We start from the raw sequence: 21,699 nt of genomic DNA on the forward strand, positions 1-21,699 counted from the left end.
AACTGAAGATCAACACACAAAAAACCTAGAAAAGATCAATAAAACTATGGGTTGGTTATTTGAAAAAATTAATAAGATAGGCCACTAGCTAGACTAGTGAAGAAAAAAGAGAAGATTCAAATAAACACAAAGAGAAACAACAAAGGGTATGTTGCTACTGACCCCACAGAAAAACAGATAACCATCAGAGACTACCAGAAACACCTCCATGCATACAAACTAGAAATTCTAGAAGAAATGGATAAATTCCTAAACACATACACCCTCACAAGACTGAACCAAGAAGACACTGAATCCCTGAACAGACCAAAAACAAGTTCCAATTGAATCACGAATAAATAGCCTACAAACCAAAAAACTTCCATGACCAGACAGATATACATACAGCTGTATTTTACTAGACGAAGACCTGGTACCATTCCAGTTGAAACAATTCAAAAAAGTTGAAAAGGAAGGAAACCTTCCTAACTCATTCTATTAGGCCAGCACTATCCTAATATCAAAACCTGGCAGAAACACAACCAAAGAAAGAAAACTTCAGGCCAATGTTGTTTTCAGTGCCAAAATCCTCAACAAAATACTGGCAAACTTAACCCAGCAGCACATCCAAAAGCTTATCCACCATGATCAAGCAGTCTTTATCCCTGGAATGCAAGGTTGGTTCAACATATACAAATCAATAAATGTGGCCAGGCACGGTGGCTCATGCCTGTAATCCCAGCACTCTGGTAGGCCAAGGCAGGTGAATCACGAGGTCAAGAGATCAGGACCATTCTGGCCAACATAGTAAAACCCTGTCTCTACTAAAATATAAAAATTAACTGGGTGTGGTGACACACATCTGTAGCCCCAGCTACTTGGGAGGGTGAGGCAGGGGAATTGCTTGAACCTGGGAGGCGGAGGCTGCAGTGAGCCAAGATCGTGCCACTGCACTCCAGCCTGGTGCCTGGCAACAGAACAAGACTCTGTCTCAAAAAAATTAAAAAAAAAAAATAAATGTGATTCATCCCATAAAAAGAACTAAAAATCCCATGATCATCTCAAAACTTAAAAAGTCCATGATTATTTCAATAGATACAGAAAGGGCTTTAAATAAAATTCAATATCCCTTCATGTTAAAAATTCTCAATAAACTATATATTGAAGAAACAGACCTCAAAAGAATAAGAGCCATCTATGACAAACCCACTGCCAACACCATACTGAATCAGGGGAAGCTGGATGCATTCCCCTTGAAAACCGGCACAAAACAAGGATACCCTCTGTTATCACTCCTATTAGATATAGTACTGGAAGTCCTGGCCACAGAAATCAGGCAAAAGAAAGAAATGAAGTCTATCCAGATAGGAAGAGAAGTCAAATTATCTTTTTGCAGACAACATGAAAATATATATCTAGAAAATCCCATAGTTTTGCCCTAAAAGTTCCTTAAGCTGATGAACTTTAGTGAAGTCTTGGTATACAAATTCGACAGATAAAAATCATTAGCATTCCTATACGCTAACAACCATCAAGTGGGAGCCAAATCAGGAGTCCAATCCATTCACACTTGCCAAAAAAAAAGAATAAAAGACCTAGGAAGACAGTTAACCAGGGAGGTGAAAGATCCCTATAATGAGAAATACAAAACATGCTCAGAGAAGACAGAAACAAATGAGAAATTTTCCATGCTCATGGATAGGAAGAATCATTGTCATTAAAAGGACCATTCTAGCCAAAGCAATTTACAGATTCAATGCTATTCCTATTAAACTACCAATGACATTCTTCACAGAACTAGAAAAACCCATTTTAAAATTCATATGAAATGAAAAAGGAGCCTGAGTAGTCAAGGCAATCCTAAGCTAAAAGAACAAAGCTGGAGGCATCACATTACCCAACTTCAAACTATACTACAGAACTATAGTAACCAAAACAGCATGGCACCTTTACAAAAACAGATACATAAACCAATGGAACGGAATAGATAGCCAAGAAATAAGACCACACACCTACAACTATCTTATCTTCAACAAACCTGACAAAAACAGGCAATTGGGGAAAGGATTCCCTATGCAATAAATGGTGCTGGAATTGGCTACACATATACAAATAATTGAAACTGAACCCTTTCCTTAGACCATATACAAAAATAAACCAAAAATGGATCAAAGACTTAAATGTAAAACCCAAAACTATAAAAATCCTGGAAGACAATGTAGGCAACCATTCTGGACACAGGAACAGACAAAGATTTCATGATGATGATGCCATCATGAAACCATCAACAGACTAAACAGACAACCTACAGAATGGGAGAAAATGTTTGCAAACTATGCCTCTGACCAAGGGCTAATATTCAGCATCTATAAGGAACATAAACAAATCTATTTAAAAAAAAAAAATTAAAAAGTGGGCAAAAAACACGAACAGACACTTTTCAAAAGAAGACATACATGTGGCCAAAAAGCTTATGAAAAAAAGTTCCACATCATTGATCATTAGAGAAATGTAAATCAAAACTACAATGAGATACCATTTCACACCAGATAGAATGGCTATTATTAAAAAGGCAAAAAACAAAAACAAACAAACAAAAAAAAAAGAGGTTGGTGAGATTGTGGAGAAAAGGAAACACTTATACACTGTTGGTGGGAGTGTAAATTAGTTCAACCATTGTGGAAAACAGTGTGGCAATTCCTCAAAAAGCTAACAACAGAACTGCCATTCAACCCAGTCATCCCATTACAAGGTAGATACCAAAAACAATATAACTCATTCTACTGTAAAGACACCTGCACACATATGTCCACTGCAGCACTATTCACAGTAGCAAAGACATGGAATCAACCTAAATGCCCATCAATGGCAGTCTGGATAAAGGAAATGTGTTACATATACACAATAGAATACTATGCAACCATAAAAAAGAACAAATCATGTTTTTTGAGGAACATGGATAAAGATGCAGGCCATTATCCTTAGCAAACTAATGCAGGAACAAAAAACAAAATCCACATGTTCTCACTTATTAGTGGCAGCTAAATGGTGACAACACATGAATACACAGAGAGGAACAACAGATACTGGGGCCTATCAGAAAGTGGAGGGTGAAGGGTTGGAGAAGAGACAGGATAAGAAAAACTAACTCTTAGTTTATTTTTTAGTTCCTGGATAGTGAAATAATCTGCAAAACAAATCCCCATGACCCAAGCTTACATATATAATAAACATGCACTTTTATCCCTGAACTTAAAAGGTTTTTTTTTTTAATGTCTGCCACATGGTAGGAGGCTAAAAAAGAGTATGTCAGAATAAACGATAGCTGATTCTCAGGATAACTGAAAATAGTACATTTGTTCTATTAATTTATATATTATTTAAATGAGGAAAATTAGTATTAATAACAAGTCCTATGAAAATTATTATATAAAAAGACAGAAATAAAAGGATGGAAGAGAAGAAATAAGAGAAAAAGAAATTTATCCTATTTTCACAGAATCTTCAAATAACCAAAATTTTCCATGTATACTCCTGTTCCACCATGTAGTTCTACTTTTTCCATGGGCCCAGAATCAGTATAAATCCCTAGGCAGCATGCTCAGACAACAAAAGTAACGTACTTTCTTAAGTACCACTATGTGTACTGTGAGCAATGATTCACTCAAGCAAATGTCAGAAAAGAAAGACACAGAAAAGTTAAATGTAAGATGATTGCAAAAGGGGATTCATAATTAAAGTCAACTGTGAACCCAATTTAATATTTAATATATAATTTAACATATAATTCTTACTTTCATAGATTGCAAATTTCTCATAAGGACCTAAATTCTTCTATTTCTCAAGTATCACCTAAACACAGAATAAAAGCATAAAAATACTATATTAAAGGGAATAAATAGGACTTTACCAATATGATAGCCCATTTTGTAATAGAATTCTAGCAGCTCTATTACAGCAAAGATTGTCATTTCCACAGACTAACAAAAACAAAGTAGTATGATATATACAGTAAGATTTAATTTGTACTGTATTCTTATAACAACTGATTCTCTCAAAAAAATGCTACTGTGTGAGAAACAGAATATTACCCCAATATGAAAAATTATTTATAAGACTTTTTGATTTTAAAGCAATTAATTGAACATGATATAGAGAATTTAAAAGGTTTCTTTAAATTCAGGAATATATACTTCAACATCAAAGGTTAAAAGACCTTTCTAAAACCTATGTAGAGAAATAAAATTATAATTAGATTTAAATTACTATGAATTTCTGTCAAATGAGCCCCTTGTACTGTAATTCGTTCTATAACTAATATCACATGTCATATATAATAAATATTATTTATTAACAATAAAGAAAGCATTCACCAAAAGAAAAAGTGAATTACATGATGAAAGACGACTTTGGATCCAGAAGACAAAGGACCTAACACAGGAGAAAAGTGATGGGAATTCCAAGACTTACAACAGTCACAGGTATATAGAAAGCTTGGTAACAACAAAACACAATTATTAAATACATCAAATGTTACAAAGGAAAGAATAGCTAATCATAAGACACAAGACAACTGTGACATGAACAGTGTTAATAAATGGAATGATATAAATTCTGAAATAAATGAATAAACAATTTAATCAAACAAATTTAGGATATAATAACGTTGGGAGTATGAGCAAATAAGAACATGTAATAAAGACTGGAGAAAGTGAAAGATAGCCAATTATCATTTTCCACAGTAAGAAGTCAAGAAATAATACTCCAAGATGAATATTCAAGAAAAACCAAGAAAATCTATGTTATTTAAAAATATGGAAGTAAACACCAAAATAATTACTGAAAATTTGTGAAACTAGTTATAAGTAGAAGAGGAAACATTAGAAAAAGGAGTTCTGTTGTCCCCCCCCAAAAAAATATAGCTGAGATTCTGAAACTTGAGACAGCAGAAAAGAGAGATAGATGAGCCTTACAGTTTCTTATGAAGACAACAGTACCCCCCAACCTTTTTGGCACCAGGAATTGGTTTTGTGGAAGACAACTTTTCCTTGGACTTTGCGGGTGGAGAGATGGTTTCAGGATTAAACTGTTCAACCTCAGATCATCAGGTATTAATTCAAGACTCAAAAAGAGCATACACAACCTAGAACCCTTGCATGTGCAGGAACAATTGGGTTTGCCCTCCTATGAGAATCTAATGCCACCACTGATATGACAGAAGGCAGAGCTCAGGTGGTAATGCTTGCTTGTCTGCTGCTTATCTCCTTTTGTGTGGCCAGTTCCTAACAGGCCATGAGCTGGTACCGGTCCCTGACCCAGAGGTTGGGGACCTTAGCTCTAGACACTAGGGAAAAAAAAAAAACAACAGAAAAAAGTTTTCTCTCTGAGAAAGTCTCCAATTCATTGCTAGGTGATAGCCACAAATTATGATCTGTCATTTAAGTGTCCTATAACAAAAAATCAGCAAGGAGTGCAGAAAGCAAACCACTTTACTATTGGCTGAGAATTTGGTCATCAATTTATTTGCCTTTATAATTTTTTTCCTCAGATGATCTATCTTTTTGTTTTGAGAGAACTTTCCTGATCTTTTCTTTATCTTCACTTGTTTATACATTTTTTTTTTTTTGCTTTGTGTAGATTTATTTTAATTATTCAGTTTGGGGTATATTGGGCCTCCTAGATTTAAGGTTTATTATCTTTCAACATTTCTGTAAAATACGCAGCCATTACTTATTTTTTTAAAAACCATATGCAGTTGAAGAGAGAATTAAGGAAATGGAAGATATATAACAAGATAATTTAGAATGCAACCCCAGACTAAAAAATAATAAAACTTTTAAAATGAAGTTAGAGATAGAGATGTCTGAGTGAGAAGACCTAGCGAGTAGACAGATTTCAAAGAAAAATGAAAATCATAGAAATGACAAATTGTTAAAGTAAAAAACTCACTGAACATGTTATAAAGAACATTAGATGCAGCTGAAGAGAGAATTAAGGAAATGGAAGATACATAACAAGATAAGTTAGAATGCAACCCCAGATTGAAAGATAATGAAACTTTTAAAATGGAGTTTGAGATAGAGAGGTCTGAGTGAGAAGACCTAGCAAACATCTTACTGGACTTGGAAGATATACTAGAAAATGGTGAAAGGCAATATAGTTTAAAAAAAATAATGGCTAAGTATTTTACAGAAATGCTGAAAGATAATAAACCTTAAATCTAGGAGGCCCAACATACCCCAAACTGGATAATTAAAATAAATCTACACTAAGAAAAAAAAAGTTGTAAACAAGTGAAGATAAAGAGAAGATCAGGAAAGTTCTCTCAAAACAAAAAGAAAGATCACTTGAGAAAAGAATTTATAAAGGTAAATAAATTGGTGAGCAACTTCTCAGCCAACAGTAAATGATATTCATTACATAATTTTATTCAATACTTACATATGTTACATACTTTTATATGTACCTAATGTTATATTGAAAAAAAAATAGTAAAGAAAGAAAGAAGATACTGACTTGGTTTTTTAAATAACTCAGGATTATGTTCTTTTATATTATGCATCTAAGTACAGGCCATGTTATATACTATGAATTTTTTAATTATGATAAAAACATGGTAAACAAAATGGCATAAAAATTTAAATGTATGCAAACTGAACAAGATACAAGTATGTTGAGAAATTACGGCTATTCTCCATATTGTACAAATTATTATAAAAGTCTTTTCAGATGTGTCTATAACTGTGTTCAGTGAATTTTCAAAAACATTCTCAATATATGATTGACACACCATTTTATTTGAGATTTTAGAGAAATGAAAAAAAAAGTAAATATTTTCAAATGGAAAATTAAACTTGAAGATCTTATTTTACTATAATTAAGAAGTTAAAAAAAACTTCACCAAACTATGTAAGCTATATGATTACATTATACAAAAAAATGACCTCATGACTTACAGCCAACCTTAAAATTTATAAATATTATAGATGATAACAGGGAATAATCCACTAATTTAATACCAATTTGGTTGAAATTACAATTTAGAAATAATGTTTATTTACATTTAGAGAGTTTTTTCATCATATACTCGATTTACAAGATACCAACCTTTAAAAATAGCACACAAGTTCTACCATGTATGTCTGGGCAATTAGTTTGATACTTAATTGATACAGACAAGACCCATCATAGATCACTAAAATTTGGCAACATTTTATTCTGTTTAATTTTAGCCTGGGAGACAACTAATGAGAAAAGTGCAGTTTATTGCTCTCCTCACTGCCCAAATGGCTCACTTATCCACATTCCACTCAGGCTTCACCTATTAGTTAAATCAGGGTGCCACTGTCATTTGCAGTTACATCCTACACTGAAGAATGAGAGTTGAAATAAGAGTTAGAGACCAAAGTTACACAGTACTAAAATTAAACATACATGCTTCTTGACAGCTATAGAAGGTTGCAGTCAATGAGACTGTCCTATAAAATATCAAGCTATATTAGGAAGACGTATTGCGTGTTTTTTCTTAACCCAATGAATGAGAAAAAAATATTAATTTACATCTAATTTAAGTTGTTAAAACTCACTATTTTTCTATTCAGCATCTATACTAAAGAAATGTGTAGATTTGGATAGCTCCTAAGAAATTACTTGCTACTCTAATTTTTAAGAATTATTTTGATAACTTTGGCTAAACGGTTACGGAAACAACAAAAATAAAAGAAAGGAAGAATCACTACTTCAAAAACATGGGTAAAGAATACAGGCAAGAGAGGAGTCAGAGATTAAGTAATGACAAAGCAGAGATTAGCTGACAGAGCAGAGATTAACTACTGGCAACTTTATCTAGGGGAATTATCAAATTTAGTATAAATGAATTATAAGATTTGTAGCTGTGTGTATGTTAGCTCATTACTTCCTCTTCTCATAAGATGTACAAAACTGCAAGAGAATTCTACCCCACTGTAGCAACAAGAATGAAACATGTAATCTATCAAAGCTTTCTGACATTCATCAGAGCAGAGTTCCTAAAGGAATTCAATGAACAAAAACCGTAAAAGTCAAAGGTCTCTCATAGGAAAAAGAAAAAATGAATAGTGGCTTTCATTCTTGGCAGAGTAGTATGAGAAGAAAGTTGATAAGAAGAAAAGAACTGTACTTTTAACAAATGTTAAAAGACCTAGTGGGGGATGCATGCTAGTTTAGAATCACTGAGAACTCTAGGCACACGAGGATCCCATCCATTTGCCATCTATTTTCCACAGGTGTCCATCAATTGCTCATGAGAATGACAAGAGAAGCAGGGCTGGAAAGATGAGAAAGACCCCCGCTGAAGTACAGGCCCATAGATACGAATAAAGTCTGAGTGCAAAGTAGGAGAACAAAAAGAAATCTCATGAGTACTCTAAACCTTAAACTGAGTACCAGGAAGGGCAAGCTGTGTCTGGGAGAAAGAAAGCAGCTCTAAGAGAGTCCCCTCCCTAAGGCACAAGTGAACAAGGCATGCAGAATTCTGAAGGCGTATCAGAAGAACTAAGCAGAAACTACAAACCATACAAAACCAACAATCCTAATCTTGCTCTCAAAATACACTGGGTCCTATAGTGAACTTAATATAAATTTTAAAAGAATCAGATCTAGCTCAAGTATGGAATAAAAGGCAAACACCAGACCCAATGCGACTATACTAATGCCACGACAAAAGAAGAGGCATGTGTTTTTGTGGACACAAACATTATTTAACATAGGCTCCATTCTCTTTACACACAACATTTGGCATTACATAAAAAATACCAAGCAACATAAAAAAGCAAGAAGAAATGACTCATTATAAAAAGAGGAAATAATCAATACACCAGTCCAGAAGTGGCTCAGATATTGGAATTATCAAACAAGGACTTGTTCTGATAACGAACACAGTAAAGAATTAAGGCCAGGCGCAGTGGCTTATGCCTGTAATCCCAGCACTTTGGGAGGCCAACATGGGTGGATCACTAGGTCAGAAGTTCGAGACCACCCAGACCAACATGGTGAAACCCCGTCTCTACTAAAAATACAAAAATTAGCTGGGCATGGTGGCACGTGCCTCCAGCTACTCAGGAGGCTGAGGCAGGAGAATTGCCTGAACCTGGGAGGCAGAGATTGCAGTGAGCTGAGATCATGCCACTGAACTCCAGCCTGGGTGACAGAGTGAGACTCCATCTCAAAAAAAAAAAAAAAAAAAGAAAAGAAAAGAAAAAGATTTTAAAAGGGTACATAATATGTTTGACTTGAGGAAAAATTTTGGCAGAGAAAAAGTATAAAAAAGAGTCAAATGAAAATACTAGATTTTTTAAAATAATCACATCAGAGGTGAAAAACTATTTCCCAAACTGACATATATCAACCAATAGATTAAAAAAGCTCAAGAAACCCCAAGAGGAATAAATGAAAAGAAACCAGATGTAGACATCTCATGATCAAATGGCAGAAAATCAAACATAGAAAAAAATTTTAAATCATCCAGAAGAAAAAGAAAGACACAATACAGCCAACGAAATCATAAGGCTAATATCTCATCAGAAATCATGGTGGCCAGAAAATAACAGAATGTTTAAAATGTTAAAAATAAGTCAACCTAGATTTTTATTTCCATTGCAAATATCCTTTAAAAAGACAAAATAAAAATGACAGAATTTATGTTCAGAAAATTTGTGCTGAATGTGTTCAATGAATTTTCAAACACATTCTGAAGAAACAAATAAAATAAATGCTTTAGATTGAAAGGAAATAATACCAGATAGAAACTTAATTATAGAGAAAGAATGAAGAACACAGAGTAAATATGTTGGTAAACAAAGAAAAGTTTCTTTTGTTACTTTTTTGAAACAGGGTCTCACTCTGTTGCCTAGGCTGGAGTGTAGTGGCATGATCACAGCTCACTGCAGCCTCGCCCTCCCATATTGAAGTGATCCTCCCACCTCAACCTCAGGTGTGCCACCACAATCAGCTATTTTTATTTTTTGGTTTTTGCAGAGACAATGTCTCACTATGTTGTCCAGGCTGGTCTTGAACTCCTGGGCTCAAGCGATCCTTCCACCTCACACTCCCAAAGTGCTGACATTATAAGTGTGAGCCACAGTGCTTGTCTAAGTTAACATTTTATCTCTTTCTGACTGTCTTTCTTCTCATTTATCACAGAATCCACCAGGGAGATAGATGTAATGGTAACCTCAAACCAGAAGAGTCAGTAATTAATACTCTGAGATGTTCCAAAGTTGTCCTCTGACTTTATAATCACGATATAAACTACTAAAACAATAAAGGTAATTATAGACAGCTTTGACAAGAAAAAGCTTAGAATCTGTTATTATTTTAAGTTCTGGGACACATGCACAGAACATGCAGGTTTGTTACATAGGTATATATGTGCCAGGGTGGTTTGCTACACCTATAAACCTATCATGTAGGTTTTAAGCCCTGCATGCATTAGGTATTTGTTCTAATGCTATCCCTCCCTTGTCTCCCACCTCCCAACAGGTACCAGTGTGTGATGTTCCCCTCTGTGTCCATGTGTTCTCATTGTTCAACTCCCACTTATAAGTGAGAATATGTGGTGTTTGTTTTTTCTGTTCCTGTGTTAGTTTGTTGAGAATGATGGCTTCCAGCTTCACCCATGTCCCTGCAAAGGACATTAACTCATCCTTTTTTATGGCTGCATAATATTCCATGGTATATATATGCCACATTTCTTTATCCAGTCTATCATTGATGGGCATTTGGGTTGGTTCCAAGTCTTTGCTATTGTAAATAGTCCTGCAATAAACACACGTGTTCATGTGTCTTTATAGAATAATTTATAATCCTTTGGGTATACACCCAGTAATGGGATTGCTGGGTCAAATGCTATTTCTGGTTCTAGATCCTTGAGGAATGGCTACACTGACTACTGCAATGGATGAACTAATTTACACTCCCACACAACAGTGTAAAAGTGTTCCTATTTCTCCACATCCTCCCCAGCATCTGTTGTTTCCTCACTTTTTAATGATCACCATTCTAACTGGCGTGATTTGTTAACATTAAAGTTTTGATTTGCATTTCTCTGATGACCAGTAATGATGTTTGTTGGCCACATAAATGACTTCTTTTGAGACGTGTGTATTCATATCCTTCACTCACTTTTTGATGGGATTGTTTTTTTTCTTGTAAATTTAAGTTCTTTGTAGATTATGGATATTAGACCTTTGTCAGATAAGTAGACTGCAAAAATTTTCTCCCATTCTGGAAGGCTGCTTGTTCACTCTGATGATAGTTTCCTTTGCTGTGCAGAAGCTTTTTAGTTTGATTAGATTCTATTTGTCAATTTTGGCTTTTGTTGCGATTGCTTTTTGTGTTTTAGTCATGAAGTCTTTGCCCATGCCTGTGTCCTGAATGATACTGCCTATGTTTTCCTCTAGGGCTTTTATGGTTTTGGGTTTTACATTTAAGTCTTTAATCCATCTTGAGTAAATTTTTGTATAAGGTGTAAGGAAGGGGTCCAATTTCTTTTTTCCGCATATGGCTAGGAATACAACTTACAAAGGATGTGAACGACCTCTTCAAGAACTACAAACCACTGCTCAAGGAAATAAGAGAGGACACAAACGAATGGAAAAAAATTCATGCTCATGGACAGGAAGAATTAATATTGTGAAAATGGCCACGCTGCCCAAAGTAATTTATAGATTCGATGCTATTCCTATTAAGCTACCACTGACTTTCTTTGCAGAATTAGAAAAGGACTCCACCAAAAAACTATTAGAACTGATAAATTCAGTAAAGCTGCAGGATGCATAATGAACATACAAAAATCAGTAAGATTTATATATGCCAACACCAAATAATTGGAAAAAGAAATCAAGAAAGTAATCCCATTTACAATAGCTACAAATAACTAGGAATAAATTTAACCAAGGAAATGAAAGCTCTCTACAGTGAAAAGTATAAACACTGATGCAAGAAATTGATGGAGGTACAATAAAATAAATATTTCATGTTCAAGGATTAGAAGACTCAATATTGTTAAAACATCCATATTACCCAAAGCAATCTACAAATTCATTGCAATCCCTATCAAATTACCAATGATATTCTTCACAGAAAAAGAAAATAATAATCCTAAGAGTCAAAAATAGACCCAAAACAGCCAAAGCCATCTTGAACAATAAGAAAAAAATTAAAACATTACCTGATTTCAAGTTTTACCACAGAGTTATAGTAAACAAAATAACCTGGCACTGGCATGAAAACAGACATCGACCAATGGAACAGAACAGAGAACCCTGAAAAAGAAAACCATACATCTATAGTGAACTCATTTTTGACAAAGGTACCAAGAACATGTATTGAGGGAAGGACAATGTCTTCAATAAACGGTGCTTGGAAAACTAGATATCCATAGGCACAAGCATAAAGCTAGACCCCCATCCTTCTATCTCTTGCCATATGCCAAAAATCAAATCAGAGTGGATTAAAGGGTTAAATCTAAGTCCTCAAACTATTAAACTACTAAAAGTAATCACTGAGGAAATGCTCCAAAACATTTGTCTGAGCAGAGATTTCTTAATACCCCACAAACACAAGCAACCAATGCAAAAATGGACAAATGGGATCGCATCAAATTAAAACACTTCTGTACAGCAAAGGAAGCAATTGACAAAGTAAAGAGACACACAGAATGAAAGAATATTTGCGAATTACTCATCTGACAAGGGATTAATAACTAGAGTAGACATTTCTCAAAAGAAGACATACAAATGGTAAACACAGAGCTACCGTTCTATCCAGGAATTCCACTGCTAGGTTTAAGCCCAAAAGAAAGGAAATCAGTATATCAAAGAGGTATCTACACTCCCATGTTTGTTGCAGCACTGTTCACAATAGCCAAGATTTGGAAGAAACCTAAATGCCCACCAACAGATGAAAAGACTTTTTAAATGTGATGCATATATACAACAAAAGGGCATTTAAAACCTAAATGCCCTGAATGGGTTTTAGAAAAGACACTTTACTTTAAATGCTCCTCTTTACTCATACTACATTTTTAATGAAGTCCTAATTCAAATAAGATCATTTTTCCTTACTTCATCTTTATATTGAATCTGCCCTCAATTATTCAATCATTAACTAAATTAACATTTATTAGGTATCTACTGTTACAGAAACTCATGGCACAAAGAAAAATTAAAATATAATAGCTGCTTATCAAGATTTATTTAGTAAAAATGACAAAGTAAACAAAAGTCTTACTCCTAGACAAAGTTTAATGGAAACAGAGAGGTGCAGAAAGCTTTGGAGTCAAAGATGTGTGTCCATATCTGGCGCTGATTGTTATGTGTTCTTGATCATATCACTTCACTGCAGATTTCTTAAATGTAATATGAAACTAACACCACGTAACTTGTGGGGTCGTTATGAAGACTGAATGAGACATTTATAAGATGCCTATTATATAGCAGGAACTTAAAAAGTAATAGCTACTACCATAATTATCATAATCATTATCTTAGAGAAAAAAATTACATGAAGACCTAAAAATAGTTCTGCCTTCAGCTTTCCTATAACTGCAGGTGTCATGTTCCAGCACTAAAAGTTTGTTGAATTATCTGGCTAAGGTAACCAATCCTACAAAACAACCTTCTAAGAGAAAGTCAAAAAAGAGAAGACTCAGTGTGTCCTATGGGGGAGGAGAGGCAGTGCTCTGGTAGATACATTCCAAAAATGAAAATCTAGTAGGATTAAAATAACAGGTAAGAGTGGGGTATACGATAATCAAGAGGGCTTTAGAGCAGGTCTTTAAGGACACTGGCTTTATATGCCTAAAGGAAGCCATATAAAATAACACACCTTTTCTCCATTTATGTATGTCTTTATGATGGTTGATACAGAGAGAACTACTATTCTGACCCAACTGTTGATACCTGAGTAAAATAATTTTGCATACTAGTCACCCAGGAAAGAGGGGAGAAACCCTGATTTATCTAATAATCTAAGGAGCCAAGACTGATAACCCTGATCATATATTTTTCTAAATGTTGTCTTCAGATCAGATTGCTTTATGGTTGCACCAGAAGTACAATTCTGATATCCTTAATTTACAAAAGATACTATCTCTGATGCTGTCCTGTATTTTCTGCTATTCTGCTTTCACATGTTTTTACTCTATGAAAGGTGTCTGCAAACTACACTCTGCAAGCCAATATTGATTTGTCATCTGTTTTTATACCATCTGTCTTTATACAGATTGCAAACTAAGAATGGTTTTTAAATAGTTGAAAATAAATCAAAAAATATTGCATAACTTTTTGAAATCAAAAAAGTCAACAATTTGAAATTCAATTTAGTGTCTATAAATAAAGTTTTATTACAATGCAGCTACATTTATTCATTTACATATTGTCTATGGCTACTGATAGAATTTGACTCTGTGTCCCCACCCAAATCTCATGTCACACTGTAATCTCCACATGTCCAGGGTGGGGTGTTGGTGGGAGGTTAATTTTACTCTTGCTGTTCTCATGATAGTGAGTTCTCATGAGATCTGATGGTTTAAAAGTGTGTGGCACTTCCCCCTTTGAGCTCTCTTTCTCCTGCCACCATATGAAGAAGGTGCTTGCTTCCCCTTTCCCTTCCACCATGATTTTAAATTTCCTGAAGCCTCCCAGTCATGCTTCCTGTTAAGCCTACAGAAAGAGTCAATTGAACCTCTTTTCTTCATAAGTTACTCAGTCTTATGCAATGTGAAAACAGACTAATGTAGCTACTTTCCTGCTAAAACAGCAGAGTTTAGTAGTTTCAAAAGAGACCATTCAAAGACCAGGCCAAAAAGCCTAAAAAGTTATCTTGTCTTTTATTAAAAATTTGCCAACTCCTGTTATGACAAGGTATGGTATCTTAGCCTAAAAACTGAGAGGCACTGAATGCCGATCAGTTCCTCAATAATGCAGGTGAGTATCTAATGATTTTCCAATCAGCCTCTGATAAGATCATTCTGATTCTCTTCCAGTGATAATTCCTAGTAACAGCCATTATTTATTCAGTGCTTATTACTATATGCCAGGTATTATCTTCATTTTACAGATTAGGTAACTGAGGATCATTGAGAAGTGGTAACATCTTCAAAGTTAGTATAGATAACAAGTCAATCCCAGTGTTGTCTCCCCTAAAGCCTATGGGCATAAGCAGGACTGCCTGGCAAAAGAGAACAGAGAAGAATGGATTGAGAGTGAGGATTTCCCTCAAAGGACAATATCCCACAGGGATGTAGATAATAATGCAGTAATATTTTCTTTATAGAAATCAAAACCAATATCCCTGAAAGTATATATAATCTACCCAAGAAAACCTTTTGAAAATGACTAAAAACTTACTTGCATATCATAATTAGCTTCCACTGTGAATTCCCTTGCTTCTATCATTGGCACCACGTATCTTATATAACAGACTAGCTACGCCACCTTTTGCTCTTGCCAGTAGATCATACGCAAGCTGGTATACGTCCATGAAAAAAGTATAATCATAAAATAACATAAAATTACATAAATTAAGTCAGAATTTTATTCTATCTTCAAGTTTATAACAACTGTTTTCAAAAGAAAAAAACAGGTTGGGCATAATGGATCATGCCTGTAATCCCAGCATTTGAGAGGTCAAGGCGGGCACATCACTTGAGGTCAGGAGTTCAAGACCAGCATGGCCAATGTGCTGAAACCATATCTCTACTAAAAATACAAAAATTAGCTGGGCATGGTGCTGTGTGCCTGTAGTCCCAGTCACTCAGGAGTCTGAGACAGAATTGTTTGAACCCAGGAGGCAGAGACTACAGTGAGCCAAGATCGTACCACTGCATTCCAGCCTTGGCAACAGAGCAAGGTCCTGTTTTCTTTGTAATCAAGTACAGTAATACACATGGTTTTGGTTGTACACTGATTCTAATGTAGAAGCCATACTTTTCATTTAGAATGGGCACACTACTTAATATATAACTACTATGTGGCTAATCCATATATTGAATTAAGCTAATTCTATTTAACTCTACATTTAAACTGCTGTTTAATTTTATTGTAAATATACAAAATTAACTAACACAGAAAACTTTGAAAGTTTAAATTTCTTTTAAAGATACTTGTACATTTTTAAATTACATGAAGGATTTAAGTGTATCTAGTATATACTTCACTTTGTTGTCTAAAATACAAAATGTCTTTCAATGTGATATCTGTATTACTTATGATTCTTAGCCTTTATATTCATCTCTCTTCAAGAACATTGAAATATTTGTTAGAAATTACATACAACCCACAATCCAGAACATAATGACACATTTCGCTTTCAAGCCAAATTAAAAAAATCTGAAAAATGCTAATAAACAATAACATTAAGGAATCAACTGTTCAAAGTACAAAATTATAAAATAGAAACTTGAAAGAAAACACTTTTATAAAAATGTTGTTTCTAAAAATCAATGTTATTTTATGACTAATATTCTGTTAAAAAAATTAAAATTCTGTTGTAAGGTTAATGGCAAAGACTGCATTTTTGTATTTTATGACAGCAATCAAGACAAAATTCATTAAATATATGATATTAATTTTTAGTTCTTAAATATAAATTTTTTTAAATGACTTATTTATAATAATCTTATATAATTTAGAGAAAAAGTTATATCTACTAGAGTAGTCTTAAAACATTATTTCTGTACTTGCAAAGATATATTGTTATATATACCTAAGAATCTGAACAATCAATTATTATAATAGGCAAGATCTTACATTTAAGACCTTATGGAAATATTAAGGATTCAATAGTAATTAGCACCCAATGATTAAAATTTGCATGTACTTTCAAAAGATAATTGTTAAACTGAGGTCTCTCTACTAATTTTTCCCTGAGTATCTATCAAGAGCCATGTAATAATGGCAGGGCACTATAAGTAAATGGCAGGGTACAGCAGACACCACAAGGTGGTGCTAATATCCTCTCATAACTGGCTGCTATTCTTCAGATGTGTCCTAAAGTGAGACTCTCCAACCCTCAGGGTGAATACCAACTGTAACATTCTCTAGTCCAAAAAAAAAAGCAAAACATTAAAAATTTTTGAAGGTTTTGACTACTGGGTGTAGAAAATACTTTGAATTTATAATTTTCTGGAATAAATATTTGGTTTGTATCAACATTCTTCTCATGTGGTTACAGTATTTTACATGTAAAGGAAATAACTCTATAAGCAACTATCTTTACACTATTTTCAAATGAAATCACTAATTTACACTCAATGAATATATTATTATCAAGCACAAATCAAGACTCCTTTACCAATGAATACTTGGACACTGGTACAAAGTATAATTAAATAGTCCAGTATTATGAAACCCACAGTGATATGGCCCAAAATCCATTCCACAGATTAACACTTTTTTTTCAGTTCTCATCTTCTGAATGTAATGGACCCTTAGAAAAAAATGGAGTTTTCTCACAATTCATCTGAATGCAGCAAACCAACTGCTTGAATAGTCATAACTTCCTCAAGCTGCTTTTAGTCAGTCAAATAGAGGAAGGATGGAGGAAGAAGAGCAGTGGTCTGGCTCCACAAAAACAGTAGCAATACCAAAGCAAAACAGAACTGCCACTGGGCACATATTTTAAGTGTGGGGTGATTGTGTGTGTGTGTGTGTGTGTGTGTGTGTGTGTGTGTGAGATAGTTAATCCTCAAAATAAACCATCCCTATTTTACCAATGCAGAAACTGGGTTTCAGAAAAGCAAAGAGAGTTGCTGATGGTCACATAAGCAGCACAATCTATCTGAGCACCAAGCCTCTTTCCACTACGTTATGAAATAATTTCACTAATGTTGACGAGGATTGTTAGCGCTTAATTGACAGCGAAGTGTTAAGCATTTTACATTTACTTTCTCATTTAATGCGCACAGCAGCCCTAAAAGACAATAACATCTTCTTAATTACAGATGAGAAAACAGAAACATAGGCTGAATGACTTTACTAAGAACCTACAGCTATTAAGTAGTAAAACAGGGGACCAAATCTAAGTAATGTGTCCACAACAAGTGTACCACTGAACACCTCACGATAGGGTCACTCACAAAATACACAATCATTTCCTTTTGGAATAAAATAAATGGCTACTTAACGGGGAATAAAAACAAACCAAAAAAAGTTTATTAAGCACATAAAATGAATAAAAATGTTAGGACAGATGCTATGAAGAGACCTAAAAGAGCTTGAGATCTAGATAGAAATGTAACAGTTTGTTAATCTGAAACATATAGTGACAGAAACCACAAAACACAATAGAAAAAGTAAAATGACTAGTTACCAATGGTTAATGACAATAAATATTAGAAAGGGTAAAACATGATTAATTACAAACAACAGCTGACACAGGATAAAAAACATAAGCAACCACTTCAGATATAGCAGGTTCGGAAAGTCAATGAAAAGGGAGACTAACTGAATCCTTTTGGAGATAAACATTTTAATAGGAGAGGTAGAGGCAGAAAGGGCATTCTGATCAGGTTAATAATATTTATGTGAAAATAGAGATGTAGAAAACTAAAACTGTACTTAGGAGTTTATCAATTAGATTGAACGTAGTATTTTCACACAGAAGAAATTAAAGTGAAAAAGTTGAATTAGCTTTATTCTTTCAGGGTTCTCAAAGCCTAGAGGTGAATAACTATATCCATATATTTAGTAAATTAATTACATTTTCTATAACAAATATTTCAGAAAGCAAAAAACTAGATTTCAAATTACATAAAAATAAATAAAAAGGAAACTGGGTGATTATAATATAGGAAAGGAGGTGAAACAGAAATGAAAGAGCTAATACAGAAAAGGCTAAAGAAATTATTAAGTCTATCAGTTTGCAATTCATAAAACATTCAACAATACTAGAGATTCTCCAAAGTAATTAATTTTAACTTCCATCCTTGGATAGTACATGTAGTAAAATTGTAATATAAAACTGAAGCTCATCTTTTAAAATTACTTTATCAAAAAAAAAAAAAAAAAGGAAAACATACTTGTTTGTTTGAGACAGGGTATCACTTTGTCCCTCAGGCTGGAGTGTAGTGGCTTGAACACTGCTCACTGCAGCCTTGATCTCCTGGGCTCAAGGGATCCTCTCACCTCAGCCTCCCAGTAGCTGGGATCACAGGCATGCGTCACCATGGCCAGCTAATTTTTTAAATTTTTGTAGAGACAGGGGTCTTTCCATGTTGCCCAGGCTGGTCTTGAACTCCTGAGCTCCAGCAATCCTCCTGTCTGGGCCTCCCAAAGTACTGAAGTTATAGGTGTGAGCCTCTGCACCTGGCCCAAGATGCAACTTAAGTATTTTATTTCTTTTTTAGGGTGGTAAGAGAGAACTTAAAATAATTTAGTGCTTCATGAAAAACTCCTAAATATACTATTTCATTTAAATCTCAGAACAACTCTCTGAGATATTATTTTATACAAAAAAAAACATAGTAGCAAAAGTATAGTGACAGTCTAAATTATAAGTCAAAGTACTGAGATTTCAATCAGTTTTCCAGACTTCAACCTGAAAATTCTTTTTCAGTGTTATTATCAGGCCTCTATTTTCACCACAATAAAAATTATAATATAAGCAAATAGTTTCTGAAATCTGTGGACAATGTTACCTGCACCAGATACACTGATATGACATGGGTAGCACCCCTAACCTAGAGCAGTGGTTCATTCATTCATCCATCCAACCAACATTTCTTAGGCACCATCTCTATGCCAAGCACTAACAATATAGTAGTTAACAGAGAAATAAAACAAAGAAACAAACACAGAAAAAAACATCAAATTGTGATAAGTATAACTATAAGAATTATAAAAGTAATAGGAAAGAGAATGACTCGGTTATGTAATAACATTGAGTGGTAACAAATGCCTGTCTATGAAACTCGTATGTGAGCTGACATAGGACCAATCCAGTACAAAGCAGTAAGACAACTAAGCAAAACAGAAGGAACGGGTCGAACAGCAGCCCTAAATAGGAACATATTTGGTATGAAAGAAAGGGCAGAGTCATAGATTCATTTAGAGAGATAGGCTGGGAATTTGTTTTTTTGTTTTTTGTTTTTTTTTTTTGAAGAGTCTCACTATGTCGTCAGGCTGGAATCCAGTGGCACAATCTTGACTCCTTGGTTTAAGTGATTCTTCTGCCTCAACTTCCCCAGCAGCTGGGATTACAGGTGTGTGCCAACAGGCCCAGCTAATTTTTGTATTTTTAGCAGAGACAGGGTTTCACCATGTTGGCCAGGATGGTCTTGATCTCCTGACCTCGTAATCTACCCACCTCAGCCTCCCAAATGGCTGGGATTACAGACATGAGCCACCATGTCCAGCCGGTAGAGGATTTTTAAGTTAAAAAAAGCAGTTCAAATTTTTAATTCACAGTTTGAATAGAGAGGGTTTTATCAGGGGGATGACATAAGCTGATTTATATTAAAGGGGGAAAAAATGACTCTACATGAGATAGAAAGTGCGTAACAGAATAAGCTTGGAAGCAGAGACATCAATAGAACTTAAGTGGTACAGTAGTTCTTAATCTTTTCCTCGTCCTAAATACCTGAGGGAAATTATATCCTCCAACAAATAATAGCAATGGAGTTAAAACTCCTTCCCCCTTTCAGAAGCTCTGTTCTAACAGAATTATAGACAGCACACTTCCAAAGCTTACTCTCCAACTCCCTTTCTGCCATGACTAGGTTTTTGTTTGTCTGTCGGTTTTTTCTATTCTTAATTTTTCTCTGCCTAGGCTAAAAATCCACTCTGAGTGTTGCTCAAATCAGAGCTGGATTTTTGTCTCAAAAGACTACAGGGGCCTCGCATGGTGGCTCCTATAATCCTAGCACTTTGGGAGGCTGAGGTGAGAGGATCACTTAAGTCCAAGAGTTCAAGACCAGCCTAGGCAATTATAGCGAGACAAATTTTTTTTAAATAAAAAATAAAAGACTGTTGAGCCTTGACCTCACTGAATATTCTTGGTATTTTAAGACCTTTCAATTCTGAATAGAGGCAACTAAAAAGACATATCCATAAATAACCAGAATGCATTTCTAAAATAATAGCTTTTCCTATATATAAGAAATTCTAAACAAAACCATAATAGAATATTTCCATTTAAAAATCCTATTTTAACATGCTTTCTAAATGGAGGAAAATATTATGCAATTGGAGAACAAATATTTAAAGTTATATAAATTCCAACCTCGTGAACATATTAAAGACATCTATAGAAAATTAAAACCACTCTCAGGAATCTGATGAAATAGCAAATTTTAGTTTAATTTTCCCATTTCTTTGTACCCTGGGATATTTGTTCTCTTTTGTTTAGAAAGCAAAGACTGAAATACTAAAAAAAGGAGGGTGGCTTGAGTAGGAAGCTCACAATGATTTTCCCTAAAAGTTGTACATTTTCAACTATTAAGAGTGAAAAATCACTTCACAACTTGAATCAAATATTTCCAAATACTATCCAAGTCTCAGAAAGCAAATTATGCTTCTGAATTATTTGTAGTTAAGCAGGAAATAAGATGTAAATCTCATTTTCCTATAAGAAGAATGGTAAGGGAGAGAGAACCTTGGGAGAAATGCCTGATTAGGTGACGGGGGAATGGAGAGAGCAAACCACCATGGCATATGTGTACCTATGCAACAATCCTGCAAG

The 21,699-nt window shown here is 34.4% G+C and overlaps 1 protein-coding gene across 27 annotated transcripts in view; it reads right to left on the reverse strand.

Moving 5' to 3' along the window:
• Nucleotides 1-21,699, reverse strand: part of VPS13B (vacuolar protein sorting 13 homolog B) — an 822,207-nt gene that overhangs the window by 485,102 nt on the left and 315,406 nt on the right. For 6 of the 27 annotated variants that reach the window (XR_013528193.1, XR_013528192.1, XR_013528190.1 and 3 more), the window contains exon 20: nucleotides 12,188-12,281. The exons of the other annotated variants lie outside the window; for them this stretch is intronic. The gene's annotated coding sequence lies outside the window, so the exon portion shown is untranslated. The remainder of the gene's footprint in view (nucleotides 1-12,187; nucleotides 12,282-21,699) is intronic. 27 annotated transcript variants of the gene reach the window in all.

Source organism: Callithrix jacchus, chromosome 16, assembly GCF_049354715.1.
Source record: "Callithrix jacchus isolate 240 chromosome 16, calJac240_pri, whole genome shotgun sequence".
Classification (NCBI taxonomy): Eukaryota; Metazoa; Chordata; class Mammalia; order Primates; family Cebidae; genus Callithrix; species Callithrix jacchus.